This window comes from Empidonax traillii, unplaced genomic scaffold, assembly GCF_003031625.1.
Source record: "Empidonax traillii isolate 1590-97213 ecotype Southwest subspecies unplaced genomic scaffold, ASM303162v1 scaffold520:size1094406, whole genome shotgun sequence".
NCBI lineage: Eukaryota > Metazoa > Chordata > Aves > Passeriformes > Tyrannidae > Empidonax > Empidonax traillii.
This window is the reverse complement of record NW_020955713.1, coordinates 594,987-612,357: the sequence shown is the minus strand read 5'-3', so window position 1 is coordinate 612,357 and position 17,371 is coordinate 594,987. Positions and strand designations below refer to the sequence as shown.

Here is a 17,371-nt window from a genome sequence, read left to right as displayed (position 1 = left end):
ACAGCAAAACTGTAAATGCAGGGAAGGGCAAAGGAGAACATTTATATTTTAATTTCTGTTATGTCTTTGAAAATGCTCTCATTTCGCTGGAGTTTTGGCTGGAGCCAAAATAGAATGTTGGGACAACACTCAGGCACATGGAGGGATTGTTGGGGTGGCCAGTGAAGGGCCAGAAGTTGGACTTGATGACCTTTGTGGGTCCCTTCCTGCTCAGGACGCTCAATGGTTCTGCAGTTCTGTGATTTAAATATCATCAAGGACGTTCTTTTACTTTCCTGCACTTATTTGTAAGTGAGTACTTCAAGTATTTATGTTGGTTAATGTCAAGGAGAGGGGAGAAGAGAGTTCTCTTCAGCAGCTAACAACGTGTGTGAGGAAATTGGGATAAATGTTATATTCCCCCTGCATGCTCCACTCTGATCACTGTCAATGGGTTTATCAGGTGACTCTGATGTTGTGACCTCTCACTTTGTGCTGTAGGACACAAGTAATTTTAATGGCACGGGGAGAAGGGAGCAATATGGATTTGTCTTGGTGTGTAAAAGAGAGTTCAGGCAATCATGGTTTGGCCTGAGTGTACAATAAATACAAATGTGACAATGAAATAGCACAAAATTCCATGGTGGTTATTTATGTGTCCGTGGTGTCCCCGTGGAACTGCAGCCTCATGGTGTTTGCTCCTGCTCTGTAACCCCTCTCAGTTGAGTTCTACAGCCATTAGGGATTTCTGAAAACCCATTTGAAGGGTCAGCAGGGGCTCCCAGGCCAGCCTAGTGACTGATGATCTCAGGGATTTGAGGGCTCCACACTGTTTGGACACACCAGCAAAGTGATGGGATGTCTGTGGGTGTCTGTGCAGGGCTCAGATTCCATGATTCTCTGATTCTAACTTCTGGATGTGCTTTGGTGTGTGAGGTGAAGGGCTTTCTGTTGATGGTGGAGTGTGGGACACCTCTCATGCCCATCACTTGTGCAGACAGGAGGCTTGGGATATTCCCTGGGAAGTGCATGTGTGGTGCCTGGCAAAGCCACCTCCCTAGAGAGCACAGGGCATGATGGACTGTGGCAGAGGGTTGTCTTTGCTTTCCCAAAGGATTCCAATCTTTTTCTTTCCCGTGTGTTGCCAACTGATCTGTTTTTCACAACTATGTAATTATGAGCTGAGCGGTGCTGAAACTTGCCTGTTATCAGCCTGACTCAGAGCTATCAGAGATCTGTCTTTGGCATCACTTGAAAGTGATCGGAATCTGTGCCTGTGCATCTGCAGGAAACTGAAATAATCACCTGTGCAGGCCCCTGCTGCTGCTGCTGCTGCTGCTGGCAGGGGAAGGAGGGAACAAAGGAAGGATCTCAGAGCAAGTTGTGCCTTTCAGTGCAAGAACTAAGATTGTCTGGGACTTTATAGGTTTTGAAAGATGGGGCTTTACAGGGGGGATGACTCAACCTCCACTCAGAGTTTCATGGAATCAGGATCACAGACTGATTTGAGTTGGGAGGTACCTTAAAAGCTCATCTTGTTCCACCTCCTGCCATGGGCAGGGACACCTTCCACCAGCCCAGGTGGCTCCAAGCCCCGTCCATCCTGGCCTTGGACACTTCCAGGGATGGGACAGCCACAGGTGCTCTGGGCAACAGCTTCATCTGTAACTTGACATGTTTTGATCAAAAAAACTCCTTAAGTTCCTTGTGGAGCTGAGGAAAGCCATTGTTTTTGTTGTGTGTCCCATCCCTGTGTTTAGTTGAGGCCCAGAGGCAGTCTGGATCTCCCAAGCTCTGCCTGTCCAGGCACTATTAAAGACAGGAGGCAGAGGATGGGACTCAGTGTGACCTCTGGTCACCTGGGGAATGGGAACCAGAACACCCAAAAGACTCCACAATGACAAACTCTCAGAATTAGTGGGTAATTTTTGGATACATTTTTCAGTTTGAATTTCAAAGAGGTATTGCTGGGATTAAAGCTCATTTTGTTTAATTCTGTTCTGCAGCTGTAACAAGTGACCTATCAGGAGCCCTCGTGGTTATAAAATATCAGGAATTATAAAGAGAGCAGGTGAATTACACAGATTTCAGGAGCCCTGATGAGAGCAGGTCTGTCCCTGCTGGCCATGGCACGCTCACCGTGGCAGGCCAGAGACATTTCAGGGCTGGAATTTCTTTTTGTTCACCCTAAGCATTGCAAGTACAGATTTTCCCTGTGGGATGAATCCTGACTGCTCCTACAAAAGGCAGAAACCCAGGAGTTAATTGTGGGGCCAACAGAACTTGTTTCCAGCCCTGTGGCAAACTGGTTTTGCCCCCTGTGCCTGCCAGCACCCAGTGGCTGAGCTGGTGTCCAGGAAGGGATGGCAGAGGAGGCAGGAGAGGAAGGAGAGGGATCAAAACGTCTTCATACCATAGGGAAGCTGCCCTCATCCCCACTGCCTGCTGCAGACCTGGTGAGCCAGGAGAGCTGCCACTTGTAGCATCTTCTCCAAGTGGAGATGCCTGGAGGGCAGAGGGAGGGGAAGAGACTCTCTGTACCCAGTGCCAGCTCTTCATTCCTGTGCCTGACTGATTCCAGGCTGCTGGAAACTCACAGGAGTACCTGTCCTCACAAGCAGAGGGGAAGGTGTGTAGGATATTGATGGTAGACAGGGAAAAAGAGGCAGGGCATGAGGCTCCTGTCTGATTTCTGTGTGCCCTTCTGCTTCCATTTTCATGTGCTTCATTTTGTTCATGGCTTCATCAGCTGCAAAAGGAGGGTAAAATTGGGCAAAGCAAGCACAGAACAGCCAGTCTGAGACTCTCCTCAGAGGTGTTCAGGGTTGTCCCTCCAGTGACAGCAGAGAGCATGTGGCCAGTGGCAGGAGGGGCTGTGGAATGCTGATGTTCCCCTGGAAATTCTGCAGCACAAAATCCCTTTGAGACTAAAAAGCACAAAAGGCATTTTTGGCACCAGCAAAGTGATGGGATTGTTGGAGTGTCTGTGCAGGGCCAGGGGTTGGGCATAATGATCCTTGTGGGTCTTTTCCAGCTCAGATTCTGTGATTCTGTGATTCTATCTTCTGGGTGTGCTTTGGTGTGTGAGGTGAAGGGCTTTCTGTCGATGGTGGAGTGTGGAGACACCTCCCATGCCCATCACTTGTGCAGACAGGAGACTCAGGATCTGCCAAGCTTTCGGAAAGTGAACACACACAGAGCTGTGACACTGATGAGGAGCACAGTAGGGAAGATGGGAGATGTCACCACTGCCAGTGTTTAGGTGTCAGACTGTGTCTGAGATACTTGTGTGAGGTTGGCAACATGACGTGGGCCCTTCTGAGGAGCACTCCCGTCTCAGGTGGCACCTGGAGCCCCAGGATGTCTCAAATAGTACCAGACACTTGTGTTCTGGGGACCTGAAATTCTCCCAGTTTACCAGAGGACTGGGAGTGGGAGAGTCTGGTGTTCTGTTGCCCCACTCTTGGTGTGCCCTGTTCTCACCAGTGTTTCAGGGGGATCTTGTAACTGGGCCTTTCTAGGCTCAGCTGGGTTGATCAGTGCCAAATCAGTATGGAGTGTTGTCTCAAACATGCCAAAAAGTCTGTGTGTTTATTTGACCTTCCTGCTATGAAACTCCTTCTCCCCTGGAGCAGAACAGGGTGACACTGCACTTGTTTGGGGCACTGACCAGAGTCAGCATTGGGCAGGGACAAAACACATGGGTTCGTTTGGGACTGCCAGTGTTATAATAACTGTGAGCAACAAGAAAGGGAATGGTTAGAAATGGAATTTTCATTTGTACAGACCTTGAGCCAAAGGGCCTTTTGCTGCTAAATCCCAAACAATTCTGTGCTGAAGTCTGCACAGGGCAACTGTCCCTTAGCCTCTCAAATATCAAAATCTTATACCCTTCCAAAACTGTAGCTCAGGAAAGCACTGCTGTTTGGAGAGGTGTCAGGTGTTCCTGGGGTGCTCCTCAGGAGCAGGGGCCCACCAGCCAGCCCTCCTGCACAGGAGGAGAGGAAACAGCCTCAAGTTGCACCAGGGAAGGTCTAGATTAGGTATCAGAAAAAAAAATTTAATGGAAAGAGTTGTAAAGCTTTGGCACAGCTGCCAGGGCAGTGTGGAGTCACCACCCCTGGAAGAGTTCAAAAAACGTGTGGATGTGGCAGCTGAGGACGTGGTTTAGTGGTGAACATTGACGTTGGACTGGATGATCTTAAAGTTCTTTTCCAACCAGAACGATTCCATGATTCTCTGATTCTGCGCTGGGTGGAACCACTCTGACCTTCACTTTGGCCTGTGTGGGGTGAGAGAAGGGTGTGGGGACACAGGGACACACCACTCAGGAAAGTGGCCCTTGTTTTCCCTCAGCCCCCTGTCTCGCAGCTCTTCAGCCTGCTCTGATCTTCCATGGGAATGCCAGGTGAATCCTGGAGCCAGCTGTTCCCTGTGTTCAGCGTGAGGAGAGCCTGCAGCTGATCTCTCTTCTCCTGCAGCTGGGACAGTGAGATAACTTACTTATTTTAAAATAATTTCTGACCACGGAAATCAAGCACTGTGCCAGCTCATTCTCTGGGTGACCAGGGGTGAGATGCTGGTAATTTCTAGGAAATGCAGAGCTCCAGCTCCACTGCAGTTCCAGGGTTGTTGTACTGCTTACAGATAATATTCTGAAATCTCCCCCAATAGAAGGCAGAAGGTTAAAGTGCCCTCCCTTCTGTGCAATAGATTGGAAAAACTTGGACAATTCTTGCTTCTTAATAGGTGTAAATTACCTTACACTACAGCAAGGAGTTGCTGTAATCTTACTTATTTAACCAATTAATTTATAAATGGCAGTGGCTGATGGCAAGATCCTTTCTGTACAGGACCATTTTGACCTCAATTAAAACACAACTACCTCTGGAATGAAATGCAATAGCTGTTGCACTCAAGGAGGGGATTTTTAAGGGGAATTTAAAGGGCAGAATGCAATTATTTTTCCAAAGGTTTAGGGAAACTTTTCAACTGACTCAAGATTGTTTTGAGGTCAGCAACATCCCCGTGGTGTGAGGAACTGAATATCCACAGGGAATGAAGCAATCTGTGCAATGCAAATGGGAATGATGCTCGGGAGGTGGTTAATGAACAACTTGTCTCTCGGTATAAGACTGCATGTCAAATTATCCTTCCCTCTGTGTTTGAGTGTTTATTCAGGGATGGGATGGATTTCATCACTCAAACATCAAATCCAGACTGGCTGCTTTCCTGGAAGGTGGAAACCTGAACTAGTTTAACCAGCCGACATGTGGAGTCCCCTGTTAGTACTTCTGGGCTCTTTTTTAGCAAGAAATTAGAACCAGTGGGTGATTAGTTTTGTTCCTTCTGGCCTTAAAAATCTCAGGGAGGAATCATCAACTGAAATAAATTTTCCTGTTTCCACCAGTGTTGCTGCACATGGTGCTTTTCCTGAGGTGCTGGGCTGCTGGAGCCCAGTAGCTCCCAGTATGGGGGTGTGTATGAATATGCAGGAGCTGCTCCTGGTCTGGTTTAGCCTGCAGTCTGCCTGTTAAGCCATCTTAAAGAATTGCATTTATCTTGCCACAGCTTTAAGCAGCTCCCTAACAGATGCTGTTTAAAAAAGGAGAGGATTTGGTTTTTCTTTTCCATTTCCCTCTTGCAGAGTAGCTGGTATCTAGACCTGAGAAGTGACAGTTTTAGGGTCTGCTGTGGGAAGTCAGGACTGGGGGAATGGCTTGGTGTCAGCAGAGAACTGGCAGCCTCGCTTCCCCCAGAGTCCACCTCTTGCTCCCACTGCTCCTTCCATCCCTCTTCGTGGGTTCTGTGACCTGTTCAGGGACTGACAGGAGCTCAGTGGGGTGACAATGTTTTGACAATCCCTCTGTTTTTGCCCTGTGCCATTTTCTTTGGATTCCCTATTCCTTTTGAAGGTCTCTGGGGAGAACATACAGCTATGACATGATGTAAAAGTATATTGTTAAACCATGGGCAAACTGGACAATTAAAGTAGGAGGCAAAGTATAGATTTCCTTCTGTTTTTTACTTCAGTTTGGCAATTGGGGTCATGTATTTATTGATAGCTGGAAGAACACCAGTTACTGCAAAGCAGAAGGACTGACCGATGGGGCTGATGCAGGGAACAGGCACATGTGTGACTGTCTCAGGATCAGCATCCTGTAATTCCAGGAGCTGGACCCGATGATCCTTGTGATTCCCCTCCAGCCCAGGATATTCTGTGGTTCTATGACTGTGATTCAGCTCTGTACCTCTGTTCTGCTCTGGGGATGGCGAGCAGGAAGATGGGCACCTGTACTAATAAAGTCAGCACTGTTGGGCTAAAAGACACGGGAACTTCTCATTGAACAAACCCACAGCTGCTGTGGGAGAAATACATGAGAGAAGCCAAATATGCAGCGTGTTCTGTGCCTTCCTACCTAAAGAAGAGTCTATCACATCCAGTTAAATGTAAATACCTCCAGGTACCTCCTGTGTGGCCTAGACTGGGTTAATTTTCTGTGAGGCCTGGAGGGCTGGAGTGTCCAATGGTAATTATGATAGTTTTGTTTATAACAAATCCAGCAATTGCTAAGCACAGAGATACTGATGAATTCTGGTGTAATTTTTGCAGTAGGTGCAAAGAAGCCAAGACAAATTGCTGTTGTCAAAAATGTCCAAAATAACTTTAAAACTCAGCTTAAAATTTCTCTGGAGTGATGGAAGATTTGTTTGCTCAATAACTTCATAAAATCTGCTCCCATTTACTGAAGGGTGGCTCCACAGGGCCGAGCTCTGGGGATTGATGGGAGGTAGGTGTCTGTGATTCTGATTCAGTGAGGGATTGTTGAGGAATTCCTTGGAAAGCTTGCAATCTCAGTTTTAAAATTGATGGCTGAATAGCCTTTATGTGCAGACATAGTAAGTACTGGAGAGTGAAGAGAAGAAACTGGGAAAAAAAATCTCATTTAAATTGTTTTGGTATGTTAGAGATGCATTCTGACCTTAGCCCCTGCCACCAGCCAGGGCCAGCGTGCTGCTAAGCACTGTAATTACATTTCTGTCACTAGCAGGCATTCATTGGAAAGCACAGCTTCATCAGAAGGAGATTTGGTATGGTATAAAAAAGAGCTAATTGGCTTATGGCTGTAGGTTGAGAGGTCAGTGTTAGATTAAGGAGTTAAGAGCATCAGCGAGCTGTTCGACTCCACCGGGCTGTGCTGGGGGAGGTTGAGTTCTGCCACATGGGAAAAGCGTCTTAGGAGCAGGAAACGATATAGGAAGGACAAGCATCCAAAACCTTACAGGAACGTGTGGAACATACCAGGTCCTTAAAATCTATGTCAGGAGTCAATAGATAGTGTCCAGCACATCTGTCAGTGACTCCAAACTGCAGCAGCAGGAGGGTTAGAGTCACAGAATCCTAGACTGCTTTGGGTTGGAAGGGTTGGGAAGGACCTTAAAGCTCATCTCATTCCACCACCTGCCATGGCCAGGGACACCTTGCACTAGCCCAGAGTGCTCCAGGCCTGGTCCAACCTGGCCTTGGACACTTCCAGGGATGGGGCAGCCACAGCTTCTCTGTGACTGGGCCTCACCACCTTCACAGGGGGCAATTTCTTCCCAATACCTAATGTAAATCTCCCTTCTGTCAGTTTAAAAGCGTCCCCCCTTGTCCTATTACTGTCTGCCCTTGTAAAAAGTCACTGTCTGTCTTTTCTGTAAGCCCTCTTCGGGTACTGAAAGGCCACAGCAAGGTCTCCCCAGAGCCTTCTCTTCTCCAGACGGAATATCCCCAGCTCCTGTCTGTGCACCACAGGGTGAAAATGAGGACAGGCTCACTTCAAACAGGCAAATCCTCATGTTTCTTTTACTCCAGGACAAAGGGAACCCTGTCAAGAGCACTGACATTGGCCTCTGCAGCAGAAACAGGGAAAGGCAAAGGGGAGGCTGGGACATAGAGCTTCCTGGTGTAGCACAGAAGGAGAGGATAGATTCACTGATGTTAAAAAAAAAAAACCAAACCTGACAAACAACAGGGCTCTGCATGTGTTCTGTTTGCAAGTGGGAGACAGCTCTTACCTGCAGCTCCGTGGTGTGAGACCGTGTGGTGGGAGCTGCTGAGAGCTTGGGGCTGTGCAGGTGGAGGGGCTCCATTTGCCCAGTGTCACTAAAGTTATAAACCTTGCACATAATGACACACACACAGACCTGCTCTGCCCTTCCTGTCCAGCCCCCAGTAAAACTATCCAGTCATTCAATAATCATCCCAGATTATTTAAACCCTCTGTAATCGATCGGTCCCTGTCTGAGTGCTCCTCTGATAGATATTGGATCCTAAAGCCTGTGCAAATCAGCTGCCTTGCACACAGATAATCAGGCTGTTGGCAATTGATAGTTTGGCTGTATTATCCTCCTAGTCAAGATTAGTTCCCCAGTTCCCTGCCAAGAAGAGAACCACATAAACAGAGGATTGTTTGGAAACAAAAAAAGTTCCTCTTGACAGAGAAGTCATGTAAATGGGAAGAAACAGGAAACTAATCTTCCCTTGTTCGCTCTGAAAGAATGCATATCTCTGAGGAATGTTGTAATTATGGATTTAGGAAATCAGTCCAATTTGCCGGGGTGTGAATTTCAGAGTTCATTCAGTCAACCCTCTCAAGCATTTCTCCTCCAGAACAAAAACCACCAGGAGCTGAAGTGTACCAAAAGAGATTAAAGGAGACGAAAATCTACTGCCAAGCTTTGCTTTTGGGAAAGATCCTGCACAGATACTGATTATTGCTTTGGCTCTGAGCCGGGAGGTTTGGGCATGGTAAATAGAAATCAGTGGTAACCCATGTTTGTCCTGTGGGCATCTATTTCCATAGACTAATGATGGGAAGAGTTAGTGCTCCTGAGCAAGTACTTCCATCATCAGGATTTTTGCTTATTTACTTTGAAGACTTTCCTAACTAGAAAAATGACCCCTGCTGGGAATGGCACATTAGAATGTTCTTAGAGAGAAAAGAACCTTAACCCGAGTCCCTCCCTGTTGTGAAGCAGGGCTGGAGCAGACCCATGAGCAGAGTGGAGTCAGGGAGAGCACTAGGGGTGAGTAGAGGGCACAGCAAGGCTGGGGACCATGAGTGACAGAGCCCCTGGGGAGCATTGCTCCGAGTTTCAGCCTGGTCTGGAGAAGGGCTTCCACGGGCGGGTCTTGACAAAAAATCATCTCCCAAACCTGCTGGAAGTGAGGCAGCAGCAGAGAGGAGACCTAAGAAGTCTGATGTCAATGAACCCCAGGGCTGGGTTAAAAAGAAAGCAAAGAAATTAGCTTGTGGCCCCTGTTCTTTGGCAGCTGACATGGGAGATGTGAAGTTCTTTCTGCCTCAAACCTTACAGGGCTTTTAGTTCAGGCAGTGATACAGGTGAGAACCTGGAGCTCTTTGACAGCCAGTCTTTGATGCATCTGTTTGCACAGGAGAAGTGCAGATCTGAGGGGAGTTGCTGTGCATCAGGAACGTGTGGCAGAGCCATGACCATAGAATCCTTGAATGATGGAATGGTTTGCTTTGCAAGGGACCTTAAAGATCTTCTAGTTCCAACCCCCTGCATCCTGGCCCAGGAGGGCCCCTCTAGAGAGCTGTTAAAACAATCCACAGCCAGGACCAAGGAAAAGGAGCTTTGTTGCTCAGCATCATAACTTGGGATTTGACCTGAGCGGGGAGAATGGAGTCAGGAGAGAACAAGAAACAGGTTTCTGAGGCTCTTCTCTCATCTTGCAAGTGCTTCCTCCTGTGAAGTCTGTGGAGCAGAGACAGGCTGGACCTGAGCAGGAAATCCCACTGGGCAGTAAATGTGCTGGAATTCCCTTTGGAAAGGAAGATGGAGTTTATGGATTCTCATTATATGTGTGACTGGGTATGGGAACTCTTAATGGAGTGGTTAGTTGGGTTAGTTGCCTACTGGTTTAGCTCGTTAGGGTTAATATTAGGGCTATCCAAAGCAACTGGGAAGGCGTCAGGGTGGCTTCAGCTGCTGCACACCCCGACAGACTGCTGAGGTGTAATCCTGTGAGTTCAGTTCCCAGCAGCAGTGGAAACACAGTGACAGTGGTTTCATTCCTTTACACACCTGCAGCTCTGGCAGCCCTGCAGTGACATGGAGCTACAGTGCCCTGTTCCTGTCCCTGCAGTGGGCTCAGGCTCCAGGCATCCCTCACTGTTCCTGCAGGCAGATCCTGTAGGATGAGTGGATGACACACACCTCTGCTCAGTTGGATTTTGGACTCCTCAAGTTGGATAGTCATCCTTCAGGCAGACCCAGAGCTCAGCAGAGTATTTCCCTCGTGAGGGCTTCCGTGCCTTGGGATACAAACAGAGTTCTGTGCTGTGACTTTTGTAGAACATTTGCGGTCGATTGTATAAACCTTCTGAGGCTTGAGAGACCAGGGCAGTGATGGTGGGTCACATGAGGCCCAGGCTCAGTGAGGCTCAGCAGCAGTGCAGGTCACCCAGGGTGCAGTATATGATGGGAGCCTTCCCTCCCTCCAGCTGGAGAGCAGGATTTGCCACTGGTCACGGTGACACTTCGTTCGTGTGTGTGTGACACAATGACAAAAGGCGGGTAGATAAATGCTACTTCAAAATACGCTGGGGAGATAAGAGTTGCCAGTTTGTCTTCAATGCACTGTGTCATTGGGCTTAGACAAAGCATCTACTGTGATAAGTAACACACTACTCTGCTCTGAAAGAGTTTGGCCAATTTCCCCATCCTCATTCATCTTCAATCTTGCCAAGTGCTGGAATGCTCCCAGAAAATATCTCCAGCCTGCCATCGTGGGACCGAGAGGTGTGAGAAATCTGGAAGCATATCAAAACTCTGTGGCTTGTGTATTCAGACCAAGTCCGTGGTCCTTTACTGATCCCTGGGATGAATAATATTCACCAGCCCTGGGGCCCCAGGGTTAGGTTGGAATTCAGAAGGTGCCTCTGCAGTGGTTGTGAGAAAGGGATTTTGGGGGAAGAACAGACCCTCAGGACAGACTTCACACTGAAGGGGAGGAAAAAGATTATATCTGGAAAAGCAAGTGGGCTAAAGTTACCTCAGAGTGTTTGTTATGGAGCTGTAGTATTTGTTTTTTATGGATGGCATGCAGTTATTTCTCTCTCCAAATAAAGGCTATTTCAGTGGGGTCAACCTGACACTACAGCTCATTACAGAGCTACACCTGTGCCATTCCCTGGCCAGGTAGTGGAGGGGAGAACAAGTATTGCAGGTGGATGCACTGTGATTTTGTGTATCAGCATACCTGGAGTTGTGGGATGTAGCTGAGGAAAATGAGTTAATTGGGAGTTAAAATAAAAAGTTCTGATTTTCCCACTGGGAAAGTTCCCAAAGTGTCACTATGGCCACACTGCTGAACATTGTCTCCAGAGACAAGCAACACTGACTGACTGGTTCCAGCATGGCCTCGGGCTGCCTTTCCTCCTGGGGCATCTGTCTGAAGTCTGCAGTGACAGCAGCACAGGGATCCCTTCCCTAATACATTCTGTGGGTGCAGGAGCAGTGGCAAATAAGGCAGTAAAAGCTGATTTTTTAGGACAGCTTTTTCAGGCTGTGTTTATGTGCCAGTGGGGAGTGGGATCCAGTGTCAGGGCTGAGCTTTGCCATCTTACAGAGGTACCGTGGTGCCCTCTGTACCAAATCCTGCCGTGTCCTGAGGCACCTGGGGGATTGAGTGCCAGACAATCCCTTGGGCACATGGGAGCAACGTCACTGCAGGGTATTGCACCTTCACTCTTAAACCTGTTAAATATCTGTGGCAGAGGTTTAGGTTGGATCTCAGGGAAAGGTTCTTCCCCCAGAGGGTGGTTGGCACTGAACAGGCTCCCCAGGGCAGTGGGCACAGCCCCAAGGCTGCCAGAGCTGCAGGAGGGTTTGGACAACGCTCTGAGGGACAGGGTGGGATTGTTGGGGTGTCTGTGCAGGGCCAGGAGTTGGACTGGATGGTCCTTGTGGGTCCCTTCCAGCTCCAAACATTCCATTTTTCTGTGATTCTCCATTTCTGTCCGGGCTTGTGCTTTGTCCAGCCATCACAAATTCCTTTCTGTGTTCTGGTCAGCTACTGAAGTGAAATCTGGGAATGATCATGTTGGATTCACTTCAGTGAAACATCCTGTGTGGAGCCTTCCATCTCTGTGGAGGGAAACGTCCATGTGTCCGTGTCCTGTGCTGTGGAGCCACTGCCAGCAGATGGTTCATCTGTTCCGTGGCTCTGTGAGCTGGGTGAAGGCATATGAAGGATGTCAAACACTGTGCTGAAGGAAATGTCTCCACCTCTTGCTCAGTGTTATTTGAAAATACTCTCTCTTCAGGTCTGCCTTTGAAAGCTGTGCTCGTTCTTTCCCTCTGCTCTGTACCTGCTCACATCTGTGGCAGCAGGAGCAGATTTTGGAGACATGATGACTTCATCTGTTGAAGATGAATTACTTCCCTCAGGGCTGCCTGACAGAAATTTGGAAGGAGTCCCAATGCAGGAAATGTATTTGGATCTCTGTGTCGTATTGTTGAGCATGATCAGGACCATCCTATATTCCAGGTAAATGAGATCTTGGGTGTTCTTCGCCCGGGAGGTGCTTGGGACTTGAAAGCAGCAGTTGCTGCAAGAAGCCGCCTGTCTGTGTGGAGATGAGTCTGGGGAATGCACAGCCCTGCTAATCACACAATCAGAGCCTAATTTCAGTTTGGAATTAGCTCCTCTCTGGGAGCTCATATCTGCCCTGCTGCTCAAAGCAGGGCCAGCTTAGTTGGACTAGGTGTTGCTGAGCCCTGCCTGGTTCCGCTGCCCCTCTGGGCCCATTGCAATGTTTAGCCATTTTCACTGTCACCTTTTTTTACTTTTAGGCCTGGCTGGAATTCCTGGAGGGATCTGACTCCATCCTCTCTGTGATTCCCCATGATAAAATGGATGGGATGATTGTATTCCCCCACATCCCCCAGCTGAGCCCTCCCCATGCTGAACAAACCCTCCCTCAGCCTCTCCACTGTGCTCCTGCACCTCGTGCTCCAACCCACTCACCATCTCGTGGAATCACAGAATGCTTTGAGTTGGAAGGGACCTTTAAAGGCCATCTAGTCCAGCTCCTGGGGGGATAAGCAGACAAGCTGTATGGTTTGGTTCTTCTGGCTGCCATGTGGCCACGGTGTCTGGACTTCTGAAGCAGACATTGCCCTGGCGAGGTTGTGTGAGCTGCAGAGAGAAAAATGGAGCAGACATGTCCTGTCCCACAGCAGTGTCCCAGCTCCTCACCACATGCCAGCAGCTTCCTCCAGGTTGCCCAGGAACAATAAGCTCCTTGTGAGGAGCCCCGGTACAAAGGCAAGTTGGCTTTAACAGTTGCCTTTGCCTTGATCCCTTCTGGTGATATCCTAAGTTAGACTCCTCTGAATTGCCTTTTGGAAGAGCCGATTGCATCGGGAAGTTGAGTCTCCTGATTCACAAAGCTGGAGCAGGTAGTGTGAACATGCCCCAGGGAGCCACAGTGCCAAAGCTTTGTTGAAAGAGAGAAGAAAGCCCACTTCCCTGGTATTGATGTGGTAATGGCCTCCAGAACACTGGAGTGTGGCTCTGTCAGTGACGCACTGATCGCTATCTGAAAGCCACCCTTCTGGGATATGAATGAAGGCTATTTTGTTCTTCTTCAGTTCATAAATTAGTGCATCTGAGTAGCCAGTGCCTGTGAGTGAGAGAGCAGTTCAAGTGGTGAGAAAGCAGGGTGTTCTCAGGCTCTGGCTGTGGGCAGTGGCTGTGGGTGAGTGGCTGCTGCTTTCACAGCAAACTCTGCTCAGAAGGGAGTGGGGGTAAAGTTGGCACTTGTATCCAAGGGAGGAGATGTTGCTGCTCTACTGTGCCTTTATGAGACCCCACACTGAGCACTGTGTCCAGCTCTGGGGTCCTCAGCACAGCAAAGGCATGGATCTGCTGGAGTGAGTCCAGAGGAGGCCACAGAGAGGCTCCAAGGGCTGGAGCCCCTCTGCTCTGGAGTCAGGCTGGGAGAGCTGGGGGGGTTCACCTGGAGAAAGGAAGGCTCTGGGTAAACCTTTTTTTGGTACTTAAAGGGGGCCTGTAGGATAGAGGGAGAAGGACCTCCCATGAGCAGATAGTGACAGGACAAGGGGGAATGGCCTTAAGCTGAAAGAGTGCAGGGTTAGATGGGATATTGAGAAGGAATTCTTCTCTGTGAGGGTGGGCAGACCCTGGCACAGGTTGCCCAGAGAAGCTTTGGCTGCCCCTGGATCCCTGGAAGTGTCCAAGGCCAGGCTGGATAGGACTTGGAGCACCCTGGGCTAGTGGAAGGGGGTTGGAATGAGATGACCCTTAAGATCCCTTCCCACCCAAACCATTCTGTGATTCTGTGATCTGCTCAGGATGTCCAGAAGCCAGGCTCCCCCTCATCTCTGGGAACAGGCTGTGGCCTGGTCTAGGTTGGCACTGAGGGTACCAACTCCAATCTTGTGCATCAAGGAGTTCCCTTCAATGCCATCTAATGTCTATTGGCACTGCAGCACCTCCCCATGCAGCACAAATGGTGGTAACTTCAAAACAAGCACAGATACAACAAAGTAGCGATGACAGAACCACAGAAGGATGTTCAGGGAACCTTCAAGCACAGGTGAATGTGCAATACCTGCTGCACCACAGGGAACTGAGCAGCACTGTCAGTGCCCTTCACTGCTGACAGGGCCTTTGTCCATTACAAGTCCAGGTTTCTTTTTCCCCTTCTAAAGTTGCTGACTCTAAAATCTTCTCCTTGACATTTTCTCTACACTAGCAGGAGGGGGTTTTTTGTTGATTCTGGAAGCACTTGAAAACAGGGGAAATTGGCCAAGACATTCAAAAGTTAAATTAAAATCTGACTCTGCAAATAACCAGTGTCAGTGGTGTGAATAATGTCCCTCTCCGGGAAAAGATGTTGAGGGAAATGGGGGAATTGGATCAGAGTGAGACACAGCTTAACACATACAGATAAAGTAATCTAGGGTTGGACAGGGTGACTTCCAAAGGAGATACTGGGTATTTGGATTCAAACTCTTTGGTACCGAAGGAGCAATTGTTAATGGGTTAAGGTCAGGACATTCCTGAGCTTGCCCTGCGTGGTTGGTGTGAGCTCTGTGGAGCGCTGGCAGTGAGAACAGGATTTACGGGTAGGAAATCTGCAGCCGTCGCTTTGGAAAGCTTTAATCATGGGTTGTTGTTGTGTCAGGGGTTTCTGTGTGCGCCTATGGATTAAAGAATATATGATATGTCTAGAATTCCGAGAGGGATGTAAACAAGCCTCATGTTCTATAGAATCTGTTCCTGCTCGGAGGTGTCGCTGATGTTGGTCAGAACGCTGTGCCAGGTTCCTCTTGAGAACTGTTCATTTACTGACAGCAAAGCGCATGAAATGTCATCCCTGGTGAAACATTGCTCTCTGCATCTGTGCCCACATCTTCTGGGGCCAAACTTTCCACATTCTTGCCTCTTGCAGAGCTGTTGCGGTGGAAGCCTTTCCCCTTTAGAGCAATATTGGGGTTTTTTTCAGTAAAAAGACAAACAAAGCTATTTTCTGTTTCAGAATGCAAGATGGGATATCTCTGGAAAGATTAACCTTCTCTACAGAGTTGTTTTTTGTGGTTGAAAAAAAAATCTGTTATCATTAAAATAATAATAAAAAAAAATCTGCACCTCATTATTTCCAGAAATAAAGCTGCCATGATTAGATTTATTAAGAATTGACTCGGGGTGAACTGAAGAGAGCTCCAACCCCAAAGAGTTTGTGTTTTAGAAAAAAGGCAGGAAGACAATAGGATGGACACAGGGGAAACAAGAAGAGGGAATTGCTCTGTGATGTTAAAAAGAAAATATGTTCTTTTTGGGAAGGACTCTGAGAAGTGGCTTGGCAGACACGGCAGGAGGGGTTGCTCAGCCCCTCTCCATGTGTTCAGTGCTCGCCTGAGCTCACTTGCAGGAGGCAGAAATGGGAGAGATGCACAAAGGTCAGGGCTGGCACAGCCAGGGGAAGAATTCAGGAGGAAATGTAGAAGGGAAAAAGTGTGAGCAGGAGAGCTTGTCCTGTCCTTTCGTGTCCTGCCCCTTCCCTGCAGTCCCTGAGCCCCCGGTGAGCTGCTGCACCCCCATCCCACTGCCCCTGGCTCCTGCTGTGCCCCAGCCTCTTGGGAACAGCAGGAAAACTATTCCTCCACATATCCCTGAGAAGAGCTGTGGTTTGGCATTTGGCAGAGTCCCAGGGGTGCAGATGTGGTGCTGAGGCAGCAGTTTTTGTGAGCAGCCTGGTGTTACCTGGGGTTCCAGATCCCTCCAAACTGTTCTCCGGAGCCTCTGCCCCCTCCTGCTCCTCCGAAGAGGGGGGGGAGGGGAGGAGGGGGTGTCATTCCTTTTTTACTCCTTGCCTTTCTTCTTCCCTTCCCTTTTACCTTGGGGCCATCAGCAGATCTGTTTCCTGATCTCTGTGTCTGCTTTGAAGACAACTTCTCACCTTTTAGTTACTGAAGGAATGTGAGGAATGAGGCCCATGGCCCCAGCCTCCCACCCAGCTGGGAGGTGTTCCTACGTGCTGGGGACAAGGAGCAAGGTGCTGCCATCCCTGGGAGCAGGCTCAGACCCTTGGGCATTGCTGGTGGGCAGCACAGGGGAGATGGCAGCAACATGTGCAGGGTGGGGATGGACTCTGAGTGCAGATCTGAGCATTTCAGTCCTCTGAAAACACTTGTCGGTAGTGCCAGCAGGGATCCAGTCCCAGAGCTACAGGTCCTGAGCCCCTGTGTAGATTTTCAGCTTGTTTTAGCAGTTGTGTAGACAGTATTAACTTGTAAGGCAGATGCATGAGTAAATCAGAGAGGAGCAAGTTGCCAACCTGGCTGTGATGGCTCTGGGACATTTACAGGCGCCTGTGGGGGACAGTGGGTACTCCCACCCCCATGGAGCTGCTGTGACTCTTGGTGTCACTGTGTTTGGATTTCCTCTTACAACTGCACCTGCCAAGAGGTGGACAAGTCAGAAGAGCTCTGGTGCACCCAGCTGTCACCGTGGGGGCTGTCACAGCCCTGTGTCCCTGCCCTGCCCCTCACCCATGCCAGCGTGGGCAGCCTGCCATGCTCCAGCCACGCTGGCTCACAGCTGGGACTTGGACTTAAATCAGGAGCAGTGTGAGTCTGTGCTGGTGCCCCCAGGCTCTGCAGTGTGCCAAGGCATGCCTTCACTTCCTCTAGAGAACAGCTGGGAGCAGGCAGTGTCCTAAACTGCCCTCCCTGTTCGCAGGTGCAAACACAGTGACACCTGAGAGTGTGTTTGTCCCTATGGCTGGAGCAATGATCCAGCTGTCACAGCCCCAGAGGCCTCCAACAGACACAAAGGGAGGAGTTCCTT

The 17,371-nt window shown here is 49.1% G+C and overlaps 1 protein-coding gene across 2 annotated transcripts in view; it reads left to right on the top strand.

Annotated features, from left to right (window-relative positions):
• The window catches only part of EXD3 (exonuclease 3'-5' domain containing 3), a 277,268-nt gene that overhangs the window by 112,273 nt on the left and 147,624 nt on the right, over positions 1 to 17,371 (top strand). The gene's annotated exons all lie outside the window — the stretch shown is intronic.